The sequence below is a fragment of the Saimiri boliviensis genome, chromosome 4 (assembly GCF_048565385.1).
Source record: "Saimiri boliviensis isolate mSaiBol1 chromosome 4, mSaiBol1.pri, whole genome shotgun sequence".
NCBI classification, from domain to species: Eukaryota; Metazoa; Chordata; class Mammalia; order Primates; family Cebidae; genus Saimiri; species Saimiri boliviensis.
The window spans coordinates 159,229,078-159,249,682 of record NC_133452.1 but is presented as its reverse complement, the minus strand read 5'-3'; positions in this window follow the sequence as shown (position 1 = coordinate 159,249,682).

Below are 20,605 nucleotides of genomic sequence, written 5' to 3'. Positions count from 1 at the left end.
ATCGCCAGAAGATTGTTCCTTCTGCCTTGCAATTAGGGACCACCTGCATCCACTTTGCCTGAAAAGCTTGCTGAAGATGCGGATTTCTGGACTACAATGTAGAACTTCCCAATCAGACTCCCTGGGGTGGGGAGGAGAGCCTGGAGAGCGAGGGGCACAAAAGCTAGGGATCTGCATTTTTGAAAAAGTGTCTCTGGTGATTCATACGGTTGGGATTAAAGCTGGAGAGTGGCAGCTGCAGGACCTGACTATATTTCTATTGCAGAAACAAAATGTTTGCTTTAAAAGAGTATATAAACATCACTACAAGAAAGACATTGGCCAGTTTCAGAATGGGAGACATTCTCTAATACCCCTGACCTGGTTTCTTTCATAAGTCAGTAGCATAATAAAGAAGAGATTAAAACCAACGTAAAGGACACTCCAGAGATAAATTAATAAAATACAATGGACCTGGTTTGGATCCTGATTCAAACAAATCAAAGGCAAGACAGTATTTTAAGACTCGTGTGGAAATGTAAATATAGACTATGTCTTGACTAGTATTAAGAAGTTAATTAGAGCTGGGTGCAGTGGCTCATGCCTGTAATCCCAACACTTAGGGAGGCCGAGGTGGGCGAATCACCTGAGGTCAGGAGTTTGAGACCAGCCCAGCCAATATGGTAAAACTCTGTCTCTACTAAAAATACAAAAAATTAGCTGGGCGTGGTGGTGGGTGCCTGTAATCACAGCAACTCCGGAGGCTGAGGCAGGAGAATCGCTTGAACCCAGGAGGCGGAGGTTGCATTGAGCCGAGGTCGTGCCACTGCACTCCAGCCTGGGCAGCAAGAGCAAGACTCAAAAAACACGAAGTTAGTGTTAATTTCATTGAAGGGTTTATGAAGATGCTGCTCCCCATTTTAATTGTATACTTAAGTTTTGGGGGGAGAAATTATAGGATATCTGGTATTTGCTTTGAAATTCTTCAGCAGAAATTAACAAGTGGGGCAGTGGATGGGCAAATAGATGAAACAGGCATGGGAGAAAGCCGACGGCTGATGCAGGTGAGTGGTGGGTGCATGGGGCTTGTCGCAGTCTCAACTTGTGGATAAGTTTGAACATTTTTATAACTAATTTTTAAAAAGATCTAAGGAACTGGAGATGCATAGTCCAACAGAATGAGTCATTAGAGGTGAACTTTGAGGAAAACAGTTTGGAGTTTCCTCAGAAAATTAAACACAATTGCCACATGCCCCAGGAATTCCACTCCTAGTTATACATCCCAGAGAACTGAAGGCAGCTACTCAAACACACCCAGACACACACATCTTCTCTATCAACACTGTTCCCAACAGCCAAAAGGTAGAAACAGCCCAAATGTCCGTCCGCAGGTAAATGGATACACAAAAGGTGGTATAAACATAGGATAGACTATTATTCAGTCATAAAGATAAAGTTCTGATACATGCTGCAACATGGATGAACCTTGAAAACATACTGAGTGAAATAAGCCGGACACAAAAGGACATAGTTTATATGAATCCACTTACATGGGGTATCTAGAATGAGCAAATTCATAGATACGGAAGGTGGAATTGAGGTTACCAGAGGCTAGAATTGGGGGAATAAATATTGTTTAATTCCTGTCTCAGGTGATAAAAAAATTTTGGAACTAGGGCCGGGTGCGGTGGCTCACACCTGTAATCCCAGCACTTTGGGAGGCTGGGACAGGTGGATCACCTGAGGTCAGGAGTTCAAGACCAGCCTGGCCAATGTGTTGAAACCCTGTCTCCACTAAAAAATACAAAATTTAGCTGGGTGTGGTGGTGCACGCTTGTAACCCCAGCTACTTGGGAGGCTGAGGCAGGAGACTTGCTTGAACCTGGGAGAAGGAGGTTACAGTGAGCCGAGATGACATCACTGCACTCCAACCTGGGCAACAGAATGAGACTCCATCTCAAAAAAAAAACCGAAAAAAACTGTTTTGGAAACAGAGGTGACTGTTGCACAGCATTGTGGATTTACTGAATGCTGCTGCAATGTTTGCTTTAAAATGGCTGTTGATGTTCTATAAATTTCATCGCAATTTAAAGATAAAAGGAATTCTAGCCATTAGGAGGAAGCAGCTGGGAGGGAGACAGTGTGAGGTCTGTCACTACAAGGTGAGATGCATATCTGCTCTTAGCCCTTGTCTCCATGACCGATAAAATCATGTGTGAACACAAAACAAATGTAACAAATGTTCCCTCATGTTTATAGGACACTGCTTTATAAGCATTCACAGCATTTTACCCACGGTTAGCTTCTTTGATTTCTTGGACAGATGTTTTTTATGTGATTGTATGAACTCACGTGTAGAGTTCTTAGGAAAAACTGACCGGCCTGGCTGTGATTCCACTTCCAAGGTAGAAGTTTAATTACATTAATTCCACAGAATCAGACTACATTTTAATACATTATGGATCATAATTGACACCGTTATTCCACTTAACAAATGTATCTGTTAGCTCATGGAAAAGGGGTGGTACAATTGCCTTCTCCAACACAAATAAGCTCGCTCCTAAGTTCAGTGTGTAGAAATGTCTTGATACAAAGTCGGCCAAGAAAAAGTCTGAAGAATAGAGGTTGTCCTACCCCTGTACACATCAAAATCACTAGCCCAAGACACTGCCGAACACTAAGACACTGCCTCAAAATCACTAGTTCGAGACACAGCCTAATATTAAGAGGTAGTTCTATGTAAAAGATGAATCCAACTGTGTTCTATCTATTACTAAATCTCAGGAATCTCCTTGTCTTTGTGTTAATTTCTTGCAGGACAAGTTTACTATCTTTCCCTTCTTTTTTCTTTTTATTAATTGTTATACTTTAACTTCTGGGGTACATGTGCAGAATGGGCAGGTTCATTACATGGGTACACATGTGCCACAGTGATTTGCTGCCTCCATCCACCTGTCATCTACATTAAGTATTTCTCCTATGCTATCCCTCCCCTAGCCCCCCAACCCTCTGCTATCCCTTCCCAACTCCCAGCCCCCAACAAGCCACAATGTGTGATGTTCCCCTCCCTGTGTCCATGTGTTCCCATTGTTCAACACCAACTTGAGTGAGAACATGTGGTGTTTAGTTTTCTGTTCCTGTGTCAGTCTGCTGAGAATGATGGTTTCCTGCTTTATCCATGTTGCTGCAAAGGACATGAACTCATCCTTTTTTATGGCTGTATAGTATTCCATGGTGTATCTGTGCCACATTTTCTTTATCCAGTCTGTCACTGATGGGCATTTGGGTTGGTTCCAAGTCTTTGCTATTGTTAACAGTGCCACAATAAAGATATGTGTTGCGTGTATCTTTATAATAGAATGATTTATAATTCTTTCAGTATATACCCAGTAATGGGATTACTGGATCAAATGGCATTTCTAGCTCTAGATCCTTGAGGAATCGCCAAACTGTCTTCCACAATGGTTGAAGTAATTTACACTCCCACCAACAGTACAAAAGCATTCATATTTCTCCACATCCTCTCCAACATCTGTTGTCTCCCGACTTTTTAATAATTGCCATTCTAACTGGCATGAGATGGTATCTCAATGTGGTTTTGATTTCCATTTCTCTAATGACCAGTGATGATAGGTTTATTTTTCACATATTTGTTGCCTGTATAAATGTCTTCTTTTGAGAAATGTTTGTTCATATCCCTCACACAGGTTTTGATTGGGTTGTTTGGTTTTTTCTTATAAATTTGTTTAAGTTGTTTGCAGATTCTGGATATTAGCCCTTTGTCAGATGGGTAGATTGCAAAAATTTTTTCCCATTCTGTTGGTTGCTAGTTCACTCTAATGGTGGTTTATTTTGCTGTGCAGAAGCTCTTTAGTTTAATTAGATCTCATTTGTCTATTTTGGCTTTTGTTGCCAATGCTTTTGGTGTTTTAGTCATGAAGTCCTTGCCCATGCCTATGTCCTGGATGGTTTACCTAGGTTTTCTTCTAGGGTTTTTATGGTGTTAGGTCTTACACTTAAGTTTTTAATCCATCTAGAGTTAATTTTTGTACAAGGTGTAAAGAAGGGGTCCAGTTTCAGTTTACTGCATATGGCTAGCCAGTTTTCCCAACAGCATTTATTAAATAGGGAATCTTTTCCCCATTGCTTGTTTTTGTAAGGTTTGTCAAAGATCAGGTAGTTGTAGATGTGTGGTGTTATTTCTGAGGCCTCTGTTCGGTTCCATTGGTCTATAGCTCTATTTTGGTACCAGTACCATGCTGTTTTGATTACTGTAGCTTGTAGTACAGTTTGGAGTCAGGTAGCGTGATCCTCCAGCTTTGTTTTTTGTTTTTTAGGATTGTCTTGGCTATGCAGGCTCTTTTTTGGTTCCATATAAAATTTAAGGTGTTTTTTTCCCAATTCTGTAAAGAAAGTCAGTGGTAGCTTGATAGGGATAGCATTGAATCTATAAATTACTTTGGGTGATAGGACCATTTTCCCGATACTGATTTTTCCTAACCATGAGCTTGAAATATTTCTCCATCTGTTTGTGTCCTCTCTTATTTCCTTGAGCAGTGGTTTTCAGTTCTCCTTGAAGAAATCCTTCACATCCTGTAGGGCTGTTGGCCCCACAGGGTCGTGGGGTGTCCCTTATGCTGTGCTGAGGTGCAGGATCTGAGAAGTAGACAGGACACTGAAGAACCGGAGAAGAGCAGCTGGACCTGGGGGCCAGGCCACCTATGAGCAGAGACTGGCGAGGCCCAGAATGTCAACAAGCATCGGTATTTATTAGGTGCAAGCAGGGGGAAGGGTCGTAAGTGAGGTCATCATCTATAGGCTTAGCAATAGGACATACGTAATCACTAACAATCGAGGGGGCCATCCCCTTATGTCACCTGGGCAAAGAGGTGGGCCATGCAAGGTAGGGGCCTGTGCTGTGCACAGTAGTAGAGGGTCGTGTACAGAAAAGGGGTCCACCCCCATTAGGTCACAGAGGCAAGGAGGTGGGCTGTGTGCAATGGGTGTCACGTGCAACACTTCTTATCTGGAGGCTGGAGACTTCAAAGGATTTCTAATAGAAAGATACTGTAAGCCAATGCAGTGGGGGCTGACAGACTTGTGCTCTTCTCTAAGATATTTATGGGAGGATGATTTGAGCTAGCACAGAAGCGAAAAAAGACTGACAGGGTGTACAGCCGCTGTGACACAGTCACACCAGAGGGGTTCTTCTTTCTCGGTTATTTGCAGAATCTCAGGCCTGAGGCCTGCTTTCCACAGGAACTGGATGCAAGGTACTACAACTCTTTTTTCAGGAGGAGAGGCTCTTGCTCCAAGCCTGCCATACAGCGTATGCCCTTTCAGGCAGGGACGCCACCACCTGGGTCTTTGGTTCTTGTCCTGGTCTGGCTGTTTTCCCATGTACTGCTTCTGTTCTGTGACTGCTCTAGGCATTCCTCATACTACAAACTACTATATGGTTATATAGAAGGATTATATAAATCAGCACTAAATGTGTCAGTACAGCTCTGACTACAATGCCCATATGATTATATAGAATATCCATATGGTTATATAGACTACAATGTTTATACAACCACATAGAAAGATTATATGGAACTAAGTATGCTAGATATAAGTAAGTACTAAGTATGTTTATATAAGCTAGATATATTAAGCAGCAAGTTATTATATGATTACGTAGATTATATAAAGGAAATAGCTAAGGAATAATACTATAAACTAAGGTATTCTTCAGGCCCTAATTGTGCCTGGGCTTGCACAGCTCTCCTTCCTTGGTGCCCATGTTGGGGGTTACCCACAACATCCCTTGTTAATTCTGTTCCTAGGTATTTGATTCTCTTTGGAGCAATTGCGAATGGGAGTTCACTCATGATTTGGCTCTCTGTTACTGGTGCATAGGAATGCTTGTGATTTTTGTGACTTTTGCACATTGATTTTGTATCCTGAGACTTTGCTGAAGTTGCTTATCAGTTTCAGGAGATTTTGAGCCGAGACAATGGGGTCTTCAAAATATACAATCATGTCATCTGCAAATAGAGACAATTTGACTTCCTCCTTTCCTATTTAAATACCCTTTATTTCTTTATCTTGCCTGATTGCTCTGGCTAGAACTTCCAATACTGTATTGAGTAGGAGTGGTGAGAGAGGGCATCCTTGTCTAGTGCCAGATTTCAAAGGGAATGCTTCCAGTTTTTGCCCATTCAGTATGATATTGGCTGTTGGTTTGTCATAAATAGCTTTTATTATTTTGAGATACATTCCATCAATACCTAGTTTATTGAGGGTTATTAGCATAAAGGGCTGTTGAATTTTGTCAAAGGCCTTCTCTGCATCAATTGAGATAATCGTGTTTTTTATCTTTGGTTCTGTTTATGTGGTGAATTCCGTTTATGGACTTGCGTATGTTGAACCAGCCTTGCATCCCTGGGATGAATCCTACTTGATCATAGTGGATAAGCTTTTTGATGTGCTGTTGCAATCAGCTTGCCAGTATTTTATTGAAGATTTTTACATCTATGTTCATCATGGATATTGGCCTGAAGTTTTCTTTTCTTGTTGAGTCTCTGCTGGGTTTTGGTATCAGAATGATGTTGGTCTCATAAAATGATTTGGGAAGGATTCCCTCTTTTTGGATTATTTGGAATAGTTTCATAAGGAATGGTACCAGCTCTTCTTTGTGTGTCTGGTAGAATTCAGTTGTGAACCCATCTGGACCTGGGCTTTTTTTGGGTGGTAGGCTCTTAATTCCTGCCTCAACTTCAGACCTGGTTATTGGTCTATTCAGGGTTTCAGCTTCTTCCTGGTTTAGGCTTGGGAGGATGCAGGTGTCCAGGAATTTATCCATTTCTTCCAGGTTTACTAGTTTATGTGCATAGAGTTGTTTGTAATAATCTCTGATGATGGGTTGTGTTTCTGTGGAATCTGTGGTGATATCCCCTTTATCGTTTTTTATTGCATCTATTTGATTCTTCTCTCTTTTCTTTTTATTAATCTGGCTAGTGGTTTATTTTGTTGATCTTTTCGAAAAACCAGCTCCTGGATTTATTGATTTTTTGAAGGGTTTTTTGTGTCTCTATCTCTTTCAGTTCTGCTCTAATCTTAGTTATTTCTTGTCTTCTGCTAGGATTTGAGTTTTTCTGATCTTGCTCCTCTAGCTCTTTCAATCTTGATGATAAGGTGTCAATTTTTTATCTCTCCTTGCTTCTCATGTGGGCACTTATTGCTATATATTTTCCTCTAGAGACTGCTTTAAATGTGTCCCAGAGATTCTGGTATGTTGTGTCTTTGTTCTTGTTGGTTTCGAAGAACAGCTTTATTTCTGCCTTCATTTCATTGTTTATCCAGTCAACATTCAAGAGCAAGTTGTTCAGTTGCCATGAAGCTGTGCGGTTCTGAGTTAGTTTCTGCATTCTGAGTTCTAACTTGATTGCACTGTGGTCTGAGCGACTGTTTGTTATGATTTCCATTCTTTTGCATTTGCTGAGGAGTGATTTCCTTCCAGTTACATGGTCAGTTTTAGAGTAGGTGTGATGTGGTGCTGAGAAGAATGTATATTCTGTGGATTTGGGGTGGAGAGTTCTGTAAATGTCTTTTAGGTTTGCTTGGTCCAGGCCTGAGTTCAAGTCCTGGATATCCTTGTTGATTTTCTGTCTGGTTGACCTGTCTAATATTGACAATGGGGTGTTAAAGTCTCCCATTATTATTGTGTGGGAGTCTAAGTCTCTTTCTAAGTCATTAAAAACTTGTCTTATGCATCTGGGTGCTCCTGTATTGGGTGCATATATATTTAGGATCATTGGCTCTTCTTGTTGCAGTGATCCTTTTACCATTATGTAATGTCCTTCTTTGTCTCTTTTGATCTTTGTTGCTTTAAAGTCTATTTATCAGAGATGAGAATTGCAACTCCTGCTTTTTTTTTTCCTCTCCATTTGCTTGGTAAATCTTCCTCCATCCCTTTATTTTGAGCCTTTGTGTATCTTTGCATGTGAGATGGGTTTCCTGGATACAGGACACAGATGGGTTTTGGCTTTTTATCCAATTTGCCAGTCTGTGTCTTTTGATTGGGGCATTTAGTTCATTTACATTTAGGGTTAATATTGTTATGTGTGAATTTGATCCTGCCATTTTGATACTAGCTGGCTGTTTTGCCCGTTAGTTGATGCAGATTCTTGATTGTGTTGATGCTCTTCACGATTTGGTATGTTTTTGGAGAGGCTGGTACTAGTTGTTCCTTTATATGTGTAGAGCCTCTTTCAGGAGCTCTTATAAAGCAGGCTGGTGGTGATGAAATCTCTGAGTACTTGCTCGTTCACAAAGGATTTTAGTTTTCCTTCACTTATAAAGCTTAATTTGGCTGGATATGTGATTCTGGGTTGAAAGTTCTTTTCTTTAAGGATATTGAATATTGGCCCCCACACTCTTCTGGCTTGTAGGGTTTCTGCTGAGAGATCTGCTATGAGTCTGATGGGCTTCCCTTTGTGGGTAACCCGACCTTTTTCTCTGGCTGCCCTTAGCATTTTCTCCTTCATTTCAACCCTGGCAAATCTGACGATTATGTGCCTTGGGGTTGCTCTTCTTGAGGAATATCTTTGTGGTGTTCTCTCTGTTTCCTGGACTTGAATATTGGCCTGCCTTTCTTGGTTGGGGAAGTTTTCCTGGATAATATCCTGAAGAGTATTTTCCAGCTTGGATTCATTCTCTTCATCACATTCAGGGACACCTATCAAACATAGATTAGGTCTTTTCACATAGTCCCACATTTCTTGGAGACTTTGTTTATTCCTTTTTACCCTTTTTTCTCTATTCTTGCCTTCTCGTTTTATTTCATTGAGTTGATCTTCAACCTCTGATATCCTTTCTTCTGCTTGGTCAATTCGGCTGTTGAAACTTGTGTATGCTTTGCCAAGTTCTCGTGTTGTGTTTTTCAGCTCCATCAATTCACTTATATTCCTATGTTGTCCATTCTCATTAGCATTTCGTCAAATCTTTTTTCAGGGTTCTTATTTTCTTTGCATTGGGTTAGAACATGTTCTTTTAGCTCCCTGAAGTTTCTTATTACCCACCTTCTGAAGTCTGATTCTGTCAATTCATCACTCATTCTCCATCCAGCATTGTTCCCTTGCTGGTGAGGAGTTGTGATCCATTGTAGGAGGAGAGGCGTTCTGGCTTCGGGTGTTTTCATCCTTTTTGTGCTGGCTTCTTCCCATCTTTGTGGATTTATCCACCTGTTGTCTTTGTAGTTGCTGACTTTCAGATTGGATCTCTGGGCGAACTTCCAGTTTGTGGATGATGAAGCTATTTCTGTTTCTTAGTTTTCCTTCTAACAGTCTGGCCCCTCTGCTGTAGGACTGCTGAGGTCCTCTCCAGGCCCTGCTTGCCTGGGGATCACCTGCAGCAGCTGCAGAACAGTAAGGGTTGCTACCAGTTTCTTCTTCTGCTATCTTTGTCCCAGAAGGATACCCACCAAATGTCAGTGTGTTCTCTCCTTTATGAAGTGACTCTTTGGATATACGGGGGTCAGGGAGCTGCTTCAGGAGACAGTCTGTCCTTTATTGCAGCTGAAGTGCTGAGCTGTGAACTCCATTGTTCATTCAGATTTGCTGGGCAGGTACGTTTAGGTCTGCTGCAGCAGAACTCATAAACTCCTTTTTTTTTTCCCCCCAGGTGCTCTGTCCCAGAGAGTTAGGGGTTTATTTATGAGTTTCCATTGTGCTGCTGCCTTTTTTTTTTCTTCAGGGCTGCCTTGCCCAGTGAGGAGGCAGCCTAGTAACTGTCGGCCTGCAGAGGCTTTGCTGAGCTGCTGTGGGCTCTGCCAAGCTGCCATGTGATCTTCCCTGCAGTCCTGTTTGCATGGGTATAGTTAGAACTGCCTCAGCAATGGTGGCCCACCTCTGTAATGGCGGACTCTCTCTGTAATGGCAGGTTGCCTCGGCAACAGCAGGCTGCCTCAGCAATGGCGGACTACCTCTATAGTGGTGGAGTGTGTCAGTAATGGTGGATGCCCCTCCCCCACAGAGCTGGACCGTCCTGGGTTCAGCTGTGCTTGCTGTGAAACTCTCAACCCGGAGGGTTTTCAATTGCTGTTTTGTTTGTGTGTGTGGCTGGGCTTAGCTGAGCCTTATCACCCGACTCCCTGAATCCGAGTGTGTGTGTGTGTGTGTGTTTTTTTTTTAGTTGAACAGTCAACTCTCTTCCAGGTGTTTCAGTTGCCTGTTGAAAAGGCACCAGGATTTGTGTGATTTCCCATGTTGCAACTCACTGCCATGGCTGAAACAGCGGCGCTGAGATTCGTGGTGGTTTTTTTGCCCAGGAATCTCCTGACCTGGCTCCCTGTTTCACTTCCTTTTTAAATCAGATGAATGGGTGATCTGCCTTCCCAGGTCTCCAATCGCCAGCTAAAAGGGCACCTGGACCAGTGTATTTTGTACAGAGAACCGCCATGCCAGGGCGCTGGCAAAGTAGCCGCGTGGACCAAAACAGCCATGCTGGTGACCCGTAGGGCTCCTCCGCCTGGGAACCTCCTGGTCTGTGGGCAATAAAAATCTGTCTGGAAATGCGGCCTCCACTCACCCTCTGCACTTTCACTGGGAGCTGCAATCCTGAGCTGTTCCTAGTCGGCCATCTTGGGTCCTCTCCGCATTTGTTTTTATAATAGAATGATTTATAATCCTTTTGGTATATACCCAATAATGGGATTGCTGGGTCAAATGGTATTTCTAGTTGTAGATCCTTGAGGAATTGCCACAAGGTGTTCCACAATGGTTGAAGTAACTTACACTCCCACCAACAGTGTAAAAGCGTTTGTATCTCTCCACATCCTCTCCAGCACCATTCTAACTGGTTTGCCAGTTTTTTTGTTGAGGATTTTCACATTGTTGTTCATCACAGCTACTGGCCTGAAATTTTCTTTTTTAGTTGTGTCTTTGCCAGGTTTTAATATCAGGAGGATGTTGGTCTCATAAAATGAGTTAGGGAGGATTCCCTCTTTTTCTATGTTTGGAATAGTTTCAGAAGGAATGGTACCAGCTCCTCTTTGTACCTCTGGTAGAATTTAGCTGTAAACCCATCAGGTGCTAGACTTTTTTTGGATGGCAGACTTTAAATTGCTGCCTCATTTTCAAACCTTGTTATTGGTCTGTTCAGGGATTTGACTTCTTCCTGGCTTAATCTTGGGAGGGTGTTAAGTGTCCATGAATTTATCCATTTCTTTTAGTGTTTCTGGTTTATTTGCATAGAGGTATTTATAGTATTCTCTGATGGTATTTTGTGTTTCTGTGGGATTGGTGGTAATACCCTCTATATCATTTTTTTATTGCATCTATTCAATTCTTCTCTCTTTTATTCTTTATTGGTCTGGCTACTGGGCTATTGTGTTGATCTTTAAAAAAAAAACAGCTCCTGGATTTACTAATTTTTTCAAGGGTTTTTGTGTCTCTATCTCCTTCAGTTCTGCTCTGATCTTAGTATTTCTTGTCTTCTGCTAGTTTTTGAGTTTGTTTGATCTTGCTCCTCTAGTTCTTTTAATTTGACATTAAGGTGTCAATTTTAGGTCTTTCCTCATTTCTCTTGTGGGCATTTAGTACTATAAATTTCCCTCCACACACTGCTTTAAATGTGGCTCAGAGATTTTGGTACATTGTGTCTTTGTTATCACTAGTTTCAAAGAACACCTGTATTTCTGCCTTCATTTCATTATTTATCCAGTAGTCATTCAGGAGCAGATTGTTGAGTTTCCATGTAGTTGTGCAGCTTTGAGTGAGTTTCTTAATCCTGAGTTCTAATTGGAATGCACTGTGGCCTGAGAGACTTTGCTTTGATTTCCATTCTTTTGCATTTGCTGAGGAGTGTTTTCCTTCCAATTTTATGGTCAATTTTAGAGTAAGTGTGATGTGGTGCTGAGAAGAATGTATATTCTGTGGATTTGGGGTGGAGAGTTCTGTAAATGTCTATTAGGTCCACTTGGTTCTAGATCTGAGTTCAAGTCCTGCATATCCTTGTTAATTTTCTGTCTTGTTGATCTAATATCAACAGTGGGGTGTTAAAATCTCCACTATTATTGTGTGGGAGTCCAAGTTTCTTTGTAGGTCTTTAAGAACTTGCTTTCTGTATCTGGGTGCCCCTGTACTGGGTACATATATACTTAGGATAGTTAGCTCTTCTTGTTGCATTAATCCCTTTACCATTATGTAATGCCTTTCTTTGTCTCTTTTGATTTTTGTTGGTTTAAAGTCTGTCTTATCAGAGACTAGGATTGTGACCTCTGTTTTTTTTTTTTTTTATTATTTTGTTTTGTTTTTTGCTTTCCATTTGCTTGGTAAATCTTTCTCCATCCCTTTATTTTGAGTCCTTGTGTGTGTTTGCATGTGAGATGGGTCTCCTGAATACAGCACGCCAATGGGTCTTGACTCTTTATCCAATTTGCCAGTCTGTGCCTTTTGATTAAGATATTTAGCCCATTTACATTTAAGGTTAATATTGTTATGTGTGAATTTGATCCTGCCATTTTGATGCTAGCTGGATGTTTTGCCCATTAGTTGACACATTTTTTAAATTGTGTTGATGGTCTTTACCATTTGGTTATGTTTTTGGAGTGGTACTGGTTTTTCCTTTCCAAGTTTAGAGCTTCTTTCAGGAGTTCTTGGAAGGCAGGCCTGGTTGTGATGAAATGTCTCAGCAATTGCTTGTCCATAAAGGATTTTCTTTCCCCTTTGCTTATGAAGCTTAGCTTGGCTAGATATGAAATTCTAGGTTCAAAGTTCTTTTCTTTAAGGATGTTGAATATTGGCCCCCTCTCTCTTCTGGCTTATAGGGTTTCTGCTGAGAGATCTGCTGTGAGTCTGACAGGCTTCCTTTGTGGGTAACCTGATCTTTCTCTCTGGCTGCCCTTAACATTTTTCCTTCATTTCAACCCTGGAGAAACTGACGATTATGTGTCTTGGGGTTGCTCTTCTCAAGGAATATCTTTGTGGTGGTCTCTGTATTTCCTGAATTTGAATGTTGGCCTGCCTTGTTGGTTGGGGAAGTTCTACTGGATAATATCCTGAAGAGTGTTTTTCAACTTGATTTCATTCTCCCCGTCACTATCAGGTACACCAGTCAACTGTAGATTAGGTCTTTGCACATAATCCCATATTTCTTGGAGGCTTTGTTCATTTCTTTTCACTCTCTGGTCGCTAATATTGTCTTCTCACTTTATTTCATTGAGTTGATCTTCAATCTCTGATATCCTTTCTTCTTGATTGTTTTGGCTATTGAAACTTGTGTATGCTTCAAAAAGTTCTCATGCATGATTTTCAGCTTTATGCTGGTTATTCTGGTTTGCATTTCATCTAACCTTCTTTTAAGGTTCTTAGCTTCCTTGCATTGGGTTATAACATGCTCCTTTAGCTTGGAGAAGTTTGTTATTACCCACCTTTGGAAACCTGCTCCTGTTAATTCAGCAAACTCATTCTCTATTCAGTTTTGTTCCCTTGCTGGTGAGGAGTCATGATCCCTTTGAGGAGGAGAAGAGGCATTCTGGTTTTTGGAATTTTCAGCCTTTTTTTGGCTGGTTTCTTCTCATCTTTGTGGATTTATCTACTGGTGGTCTTTGAAGTTGGTGACCTTTGGATATGGCCTCTGAGTGGATGTCCTTTCTGTTGATGTTGAAGCTATTTTTTCTGTTCTTTAGTTTTCCTTCTAACAGTCTGGCCCCTCTGCTTCTGTTCTTTTGCGTAATTATCTCTCCATAGATTCACTTTGGGGTCAGACTGTGGACATTACCACTGAGCGTGGGTAGGTGGTGCTTCCAAGGGACAAGGTTTTGCAGGTAACCTGCGAGAATGTGCTGTTGGGACACACCAAGTAACGACAAAAGCAGACAGAAAGGCTGCAGGAGAAATGGAGATTTCTCATCTTCTCAATCCTTATTTATTCCAAGACTATTGAGCTACGAGCTCTAAGGCTGGTCCTGGACTTTTACCTATTGATGATCTTTTTTTTTTAAGCGCAGTTTTTAAAATGCAGTTGAAACAGCTGTCATTCTAAGAATGGACACGTTCTTAGCTGGAAGGCTGCAGAAAAACTCCTAACAAAAGAAAAATATTAAATTGCAAAAGAAAAGGATAAGATCATACAAGGTGGTTGGGTAGCTGTGGGAAAAATACCTGCTTCATCATTTTCCTCTGAACAACTTGTCAGAGCAAACCTCAGCCAGGGCACCATGGAACAACATGAAAATGAACCTGAGGCTCCTGAGCTCACGCCCAGCATCATGCGGCTGGGCACTCAGGAAAAAATGAAAGAGGTCAGGCCCTGGGCAGGACAGTGACTAGCTCTGCTCCATCAGTGCCCCTGGCCATCATGAAATTCAGAAGTGAGGGGTATTGCTGGATTCCTACCAATGCCCATTCACAGGGGCTGCCTCTTTCTTCATGAGGAAGTGTTACCCATATGTTAACACTCGTAAACTCAAATCAGCGTCCAGGAAGTCAAGTGACAGAAAAACTCAGAGGGGTTGACTCGCTTCTTTGGTAGGTATACATCCTTCACTATTTTCAAATGTAAGAAGAAAATGAGGCTAAAGGAAATGTAACAAGCAGGCTCATAAAAATGGACCGGGCCTCCAAAGGGAGGTACTAGTGGGCGATTGCAGAGGTTGATAAGAATCGAGGCTCAGCTTAGCTGTGCTCCGACCTCTCTCTCAATCCTGTTTCTTCTGTTGTTTCTTTGTTAACTAAACACCAAAGCCTTTTTCAGGCAAAACTAAGTAGAATTTATTAACGCTTCTTATTTTGCATTGTTTTAAATGGTAAGCATGTATATGGCAAGAGAGAGGTTTTCTATTGGAGATGTCAAGTGTTCCTTTAAAATCAAGTTTCAAAAGTGAGTCATTGAAAACCATTAAGTAAATAATTCTGTTGATGGTCATTGGCTCTGACAAAAGTTAGGAGGTTTGGGGGACCTCCTGATTAGACAAGGCCTTTCTGCTTGTTAATAACTAATATTTAGTCAGCATCTGTGATGTATGGGCCACTGAAAAGAGCACTTTCCATACCTGATCCATCACAACTCTGCAAAATAGGTAATTCTGAGCCCATTCTCCCGATGAGGAAGCTGAGTTTCAGTGAGTTTCTGTTTCAGTGGAAGAGACTGCACTTGTACTGTGAGTGGGTGGAGAGGATGTGAACCCAGGTGCCTTCTGACACAGCACACTGCCTCTGTGCTCTTCCCAGCCCAGTGAGGGCTGTACCCTCTGATTTGAGAGAAGAGGATCTCCAGAAAGAACCTGGAGAGCCTTTTCTGAAGGCATTTATCCTCTGTGTCCTTCCCCACAATAGAGCTCACAAGTTGCACGTATTTCCTTCTCTCATCTTATGGTTCAGAAAGAGGTGGGCCCACTTTTTGTTTTCATTCCCAGTGCAAACACTACTTCTTCCTCCTCCCAGCCCTACTTAAGTGAACATGCCCCTATATTCCACCATCTAATGGGATAACACATTTTGTTGGGTCAGTGCCGTCTGACCTTGGAGCGAATTAAAATACAGATTCTGAGTTTTAAAGTTGTCAGGCCTTGGTTTCCATGAAGAGGAACTCTATTTTCACTCATCCTCCAGCAAGAGATTAGCAGCTTGAAATCACTTTGACAGTAAGAGTTGCTCTATTGCATACCACGGGGAATTTTAATTCCAGCCTGTGAAATTGTAATTGCTTCTCAAGGAGAAGTGGGGAATTCTGGGTAATGGCCACAGCCAAGCTCAATGTCAGAGCTGCCAGGTGCTGCCACATCAGATATTACTTGCTGTTATTCAAAACTCCAGCTTTCCATATGGGAAAGTTGAACTGGGGAGTGAAAGTAAATTAACAGAAACTGTCAGCAGTTCAGACCAGCACAGACAGCAGTGTGACAGAGGCGGGTGACTTCCCATCAGAAAAGGTAAGTTTTCCCCTTTGTTTTTGGTTAAGATAAAGAGTTTCACAAACAAATTTCATTACTTAAGGTACACACTAAATGATGTTATTATTAAGCGCAAAAAAAAAAAAAAAAGATATCTGGTTAGTGGCATGATAAGATTAAAGCTGCCAATTTCTATTCACTCCTTCCTGGAAGAAATGAGGGAAAAAGTGGCTCAAAAGAGTAATTAAAATAATGAAGATAACAAGGCCATGTCAGACTGATGTTTGCGATAAGATTAAAATTACCTGCTATCAAAGTTAAACTGTCTGAGAAATTATTTCCTGGCTCTGTTTGGAATAAAGAGAATCTGGAACTACCACATCTCATTACAAAACATTGGGAGACAGGAAAGATTATCTGCACATGGGAGGACCCGGTACCTGTCACTGTCTGAAATCAGAGGAAGTTCTGAGCAGTATTAAGTGGGTTCTGAAATTGTTCTCCCTCTCCTGAAGGTGAAAAAGGAAAGAAAGAGGGCTCAACATAATTTCTTAGAAGAATATTACGTCTGGGGCACTGCTTTTTTGCTTTAGACATTAGAGAAAATTCACATGCAGCCTTTACTTTTTCTCATCTGATTTTTAGAACAAATTTCATGTATTAGAATTGCTTTTCCAGGAAAAGGAAATGTTCCGCTGGAAGGTACTGACTGGTGCCCACCGCCTAGCCCTTGCTGGGTTTGCGTAAGAGGAGGTGGCAGGTGTTTGACTTTGTTTTCTTACTGTTGTTATTTCTGAGTGTTATCTTAATGTCAATTGTTGTAACCTAGTTGACTAATTGAAAATCTGATGGTATGCCGTCATCCCGAGCCTGGCGAAGTTCTGTGCTCCTCTGAGTTCCTTTGGCTGCCAAGAAGTGTTTGTTTTGTTTTGTTTTTCCTCCAAATGAACAAAATCTTTTTATTGTTTTAGGGAGATGGAGGGAAGAGGGCTTTTTTGTGTGTGGGGGGTTGTTTGTTTTGTGTGTGTGTGTGTGTGTTTTGATACAGAGTCTTACTCAGGCTAGAATGCAGTGGCATGATCTTGGCCCACTGCAATCTCTGCCTCCTGGGTTCAAGTGATTCTCCCACCTCAGCCTCCCAAGCAGGTGGGATTACAGGCACCCGCTATCACACTTGGCTAATTTTTGTATTTTTTGTAGAGATGGGGTTTTGCCATGTTGCCTGGGCTGGTCTTGAACTCCTGGCCTCAGGTGATCTGCCTGCCTCGGCCTCCCAAAGTCCTGGGGTTACAGATATGCACTATGGCATCAGGCCAGGAAGTTTTTTATTTTAATCCTATTTTTCTGTTCCCATCACCAATGTAATCTTATACAAACCCAATTTGTTTGTGAGAGGTTTCCCTGGCTCATTAGAATGGGCCCTGGAATACATAAACAGTGATATTGTTTGGTAGATGAGTTGAGGTATGCTGGATTTTGTTTGTTTCACAGTGAAAGACCAGTGGTTCCTTTGCATAATATGTGTGCAGATGCACTGTAATCCAAATCCTAGGGTCTGAGCAGGTATTTGGTATGAAGAGACACCCAATTAGACTCAAAGCCCATGCCAAGCTCTTCCCCATCTCTCAGTAAACGTTTGGAAACTCAAGCAGTTCAGCTCGTACTTTTTGGTAATCTGGTATTTAGATACGGTGGCATCTCATTCCCATGTTTCAATTATTCACTCCTTTGCTGAGCCTCCACTCTGGCATGGATAAATCAAGTGACACAATGGTGAATACAGTAAATGCAGCTGAACAGCTAAGTCCAGAGTCCTGCCCCGAAGCATGTCAACACCAAAGAAAACGTTAGGGATTGTTGCTCAGGACTGTCCTAAGCTAGAGGAGTGGCCTCAGACGAGTCACGGAACTCTGCTAACCTCAGTCTCTCCATCTATAAAATAAAGGAGTCCAGGCCAGGCATTGTGGCTCATGCCTGTAATCCCAGAAGTTTAGGAGGCTGGCGGCGGCGGTGGGGAGGGGGGCAGACCAGGAGGTCAGATTGAGACCATCCTGGCTGACAGGGTGAAACCCTGTCTCAACCAAAAATAGAAAAATTAGCCGGGTGTGGTGGCATGTACCTGTAGTCCCAGCTACTCAGGAGGCTGAGGCAGGAGAATTGCTTGGACCCAGGAGGTAGTGGTTGCAGCGAGCCAAGATAGCGTCATTGCACTCCAGCCTGTGTGACAGAGCAAGATTTCGTCAGTAAATAAGTAAGAGAGTCCAACTCCATGCTCTGGGAGCCCCTCTTGCTCTTACTATAGGCTGACGGGCAGGGTTCATCACTCCTGCCTTTTCAAGAAAGACCAGGCTGCAGATGAAACAGACACAATTCTCCTTCATCGAGGACCAAGAAAGAGCAGTCTTTCTGTACATCCTACTCAAATCTTAACTCAAAATTTAAATATGAGAAACTGTAAGAAAATTGAAATTCCCTGACACATTATAGAGGAACAGAGGTTGTTTAGGACTGATGACCAGATGGCAGCCAGTGGTGACTTTCTGGGGTTTAAATTTGTGACTTCGATGTTAGATTGCCACAGGTTTTTTGTTTAATATTAATTTGAGCGACTGTAGCTCCTTAGATACACAGCTTGACTTTGCCACCGAGCGTGAGGGAAAGCTGGTGTTAATTGCCTCCCCCCACTTTCTTTTTAACTAATATGTCTAAAGTCATTAAAAATATTCTTCTAACTAAACTGAAACATTTTTAGCTACTGATTTTTTTTTTTTTTGGTAGCTTTTTATAATTCTGATGGCACAAGGCAATCTGGTTTGATGAGATTAAAATTTTTAGACTGGTATCCAACCAACTTCTGTTTTTCTAAAGATTGCTTTGAAATTTTCAGCCTTTCTGCCTTCAAAAGTCTTGGAGGATTTTGGGTTAAGAAGGGAAAAAGAGAGATCTGACCTTGCACATATGGGGTTGGGAGTAAGGTATGAGAAGAAAAACCATCAGTGAATCGAGATGAAAAGATAAAATCAGGGAAATACAGAAGTAGTCAAGGGCAACAGCTATTCCAGAAATTTCTTTGAGAGCTTGTAGATCATTCTGTTAAAAAAGACACACACCCCAACCCATCCTGAATGTTTCTTCATATAAAACATTTATATTTTATATTTTAAGTGGAATTTAAAAGATTCTTTACTTCCTGTGGCTGGAACCCAGGCTCTATAAACTCCATCTTCTGGTTCGTTTTCTTTTTGACTTCTGATTTTCCTCTTGAATATGGAACCAAATGCGATGTGATATTGACAATTCACCATTGTTTCCTGGGTGAGAGACTGTGCTATAATCAGGTTTACTTGCTCAGGCCCAAAACACAGGGTTGAGATCAAATTATAGTCTAGTTTTTCTGGTCTTGTGGATACCAAGTTTTAACACTTTCATGGGCCAATGATCAGAAATTTAGAGTTTTCCTGTGAAGTTTGGAATTAAGCCCCATGAACCGTGAAGTGGTGTCTGTGGTAGCAGAAGCTCTTCCCTGCCATCTCAAATGATACCAAGTAAGGTTACAGAAATCACATGGGTGGAAAAAACAAAACAAAACAAAACAAAAAACAGAAACAAAAAACCAGGAGCATCTGCCTTCCAAGATCACAGCCTGAGATAGTTATCCCGAGTGGCTTTCTTGTAAAGCATTCACATTCATTTATTAAGAGTAGAGCATATGAATTCTAACTGAACAGATGTAGTAAGAGAATTTGAGACACAGAAAATCAAAACCAGAAAGCTGGAGTCAATTATTTAAATTGCAGTAGATAAGGAGAGAAGGTAGGTCCTGGAGGCAGAGGGTTGCTAGGTTCCCAGAAGCTATTCCTTGTGGAAGTGCCCAAGCAAAGATTAAATGCGGATCAAAGTGCCGAATTACAAAGACAGGAGCCTGCCTCTTACTGAGGCACTTTCTTAATTAAGATAACAAAGGGATCCACACATCCGTTCCAGCTATGTATTACAGCAACTATTGCAAAACAAAACTCCATTGTCAGCAACAGTAAGATAAGATCTGGCATCACTAATAGCAATGATAAGAGCAAAAGTCACTACCAACTGGCTAAGCTGAGGCTTACTACGAGCTCTCCTGGAAAGGGACAGTCGGAAGCTCAACAGCAGAAACTTAACTCTTCCCAAGCCTGAGAAAGTGATGACTGTGCTGTATGTTTCCAAAAGTGTCAGTATGTAGGGTATGGTAAGTATACCCATTGACAGGGATCATCAACGGGATAACCAGCTAACCTTCCCACCGTCACTGGTTATCCTTCCAACATGAATCTCTGCATGGCCTGCAGTGTTTACAGGCCTGTTAAGATGCCTGCAGTGGCTACCTCTTGACTATGGAATAAAGTCTAGATTTCTTGGCAGGGCATCAAAACCTTTCACAACATGACCTGAGCTTCTTTCTTAGTCTAATTTCTAGACAATTCCCTCATATATTACTACAGTTAAAACTTTTTAGTCATCCCCAACGTAAACTCTGCATTTATTAGGTAATAAATCTCCTTCTTCCCACTCCCCTCAGTTCCTGATAACCTCTGTTCTATTTTCTGTCTCTATGAATTTGCCTATTCTAGGCACCCCGCGTAATTGGAGTCCTACCATGTTTTTGTCCCGTGTCTGGCTTATTTCACTTACCCTAATGTTTTCAAGGTTCATCTGTATTGTGACATTTCACTTCTTTTTAAGGCTGAGTGATACTCCGTTGTATGGAGA